The sequence below is a fragment of the Rosa chinensis genome, chromosome 6 (assembly GCF_002994745.2).
Source record: "Rosa chinensis cultivar Old Blush chromosome 6, RchiOBHm-V2, whole genome shotgun sequence".
Lineage (NCBI taxonomy): Eukaryota > Viridiplantae > Streptophyta > Magnoliopsida > Rosales > Rosaceae > Rosa > Rosa chinensis.
The window spans coordinates 6,727,996-6,730,564 of record NC_037093.1 but is presented as its reverse complement, the minus strand read 5'-3'; positions in this window follow the sequence as shown (position 1 = coordinate 6,730,564).

Here is a 2,569-nt window from a genome sequence, read left to right as displayed (position 1 = left end):
TCAGCGGACAGCCTATATTGTTTGGATGTTGACATAAAAGATAGGGAACCCGGAGGTTTAACACTTTGTACTTTTTCCTGTTATCGTCGTCCTCAAGCCTTGCACTGAGATCTGAGAAGGTTCTGCAATCTCCGTGAAACTGTTGATCCTTGGAAGATGAAGATCTTCTGACGTGAAGTCGAGCACTTTCGAGCATACCAGATTTTCTGTCGTTGAGGTTGGTAGCCCCAAATCTCGTTCCTGTCACAAATTGCTCCCTATGTTGGAGGTAAAAGATTCTCTCATTGCTTGGTGCCAGATCCCGAAATCGAAAGCAAGATATATTTCTTCAACGGGAGTGAAGTTTTGGGTGAAGGGGTGCTAATAGCACCTTTGGTTGATTGACAACCAAACAAGAGTAACTATTTTGTAACAGTACGAGGAATTACCATTGAAAATGACTTTGTTCCTTTTAACTCAACTGGGACATTGCTTAAGAAAGGTAACATGGTGGTCGACTCAGGTACGCCTAAGACACGTTTACCAAATGACTTTTTTGATAGGGTGATAACTTAGCTAAGAGAGACACTTAAATTGGAGTCCTTCATACATGCACCACATAATTTCAGTACCATTTGCTTCAATTACACGACGCTTCGAAAATTACCAACAGTGGCTTTAGAATTTGAGGGTGGTGAAAAATTACCGTTGAATGAGGACCAATTATTTAAAACATATGAAGAGGACAAGGCATTTTGCTTTATGATGTGAACAACACTGCAGATTATGGTATTTTTGGAGGTACTCTTCAGACAGATTTCTTGATTGGTTTTGACTTGGATAGAAAAGTGGTATCCTTCAAGCCAACTAATTGCTCAGACTTTAACAAAAACTAATTTCCTAAACTCTAGTACTGGTAGTACATGGTATAAATTTTTTTATTTTGTTTTTCTCCTTCTATCCACTTGGCTATTTGTATTTACTTTTGATTATGAGTTTTTCCCTTTGTAGACTAAAAATATGGGTGACGTTTTATTTCGAAGAATTTGGGACTTTGCCTTCTGTCATCCCTAAATTAATGTAAAGAGTAAACAAAATAAGATTTTGATTATGAATTTTGCCCTTGTAGAATAAAACATGGGTGGCATTTTAAATTAGGCTGACCTATAGAAGCAAAAAACTTTTCAAGAAGCCTCAAACTCTCTCCTAGGGTTAGGGTTGCGTCTGTGAGAAAAAACTTTTCAATAAAGAATGGCCTCTGTTGATGCAATGGCAGCAAGACTTGCCTCCTCCTTTGCTATTGCAGAAGGGAAACGGCCTGTTGACCTGCGTCCGTCCAAGGGACTGCGACAACCAGAAGTTTTCATGCTTGGAAAACTATTGACTGCAAGGGAGTATACACGCCGGTCATTCATGGGAATGTTTAGGTTTGTGTGGAGGATTAATGGCACTCTCCGTGTCGAAGAAGTTGGAGAAAATGATCGTGTCCTGATTTCATTTTCAAATTCGATGGACAGGGCTAGGGTTTGGAAGGCAGCCCCTAATTCAATCGAGCCCCAATCGCTTTGGCGGAGTATGATGGAGTGAGCCTGGTGATGTCAATACCACTGTAGAAGTCATCGTATTGGTTGGATGACGTTGATGGGAGTTCCTCTGACATTTAGATCCAAAAGGATCATATGCCTGATAGGCAGCATGATCGGGGAGTTCATGGAGTTCAATCGAACGGATTTCCAAATCAGGGTGATGCGAATCGGGGTGGAGATTGCCTATACGACACCACTGCTGCACAGGCGTCGTTTCTGGGTTAAGGACGAGGTCCAGTTTTTGGTGCAGTTCAAATACAACAAGTTGTTTGGGCTTTGTAGTCGTTGTGGGTTCGTTACCCATGTGGGATTGCCATGCTCCGAACCTGAGTTAATGGAGGATGAGCAGGGACCAGTGGGGACGGTGGAGCTGCCGTCAGCCTTGGCGGTGCTACGTGGAGGGCCAGAAACAAGTGCTGCTACAACTAGGGTTTTGGCAAATGGCCAAACCCTAGTTTTCCAGGCCCAAGTTCCCCGGTCCATTCCTAAAGTTTTTCTGCCTCAACATGTGGTGGAGATACGTCGGGCTAGAAGGCAGGTGCAGATCAGGGAGCTTGAGGAGCCATGGCAGGAGGTACCACCTATTACGGGGGTGCGTCATCATAGATCGAGAAGGTGATGAGGTAACCATCTCCCCTAAAAAGTTTGTCTCAATTTGGCTGTGGGTAAGAAAACCTAGATGCAGTGACTATGGGCCTTATTGAAGCACCGGCTGGTGCTACTGAGCAACCAAAGCGAAAGCGTGGTCGTCTTGTAGGAAGTCTCAACAAAATGCCGTATGGGATTGCAGGAAAGAGTAAAATGGTTAAGAAGGATGATGACCAAGGTAAGAAGACCAAGAGGAACAGCAAGAAGACCAACCTGATGTCGAGGTTGTTAGCTGCTGCAGAGGGAGTTAATTCAGACCCTAAGGGGAAGGAGTTGGCCCTTGTCTAGGTTCTCTTATCAATAGACATTCTGGATGCAAGTCTTGTTTCAGGTAGGGCTTAAATCTCTATAGGCTT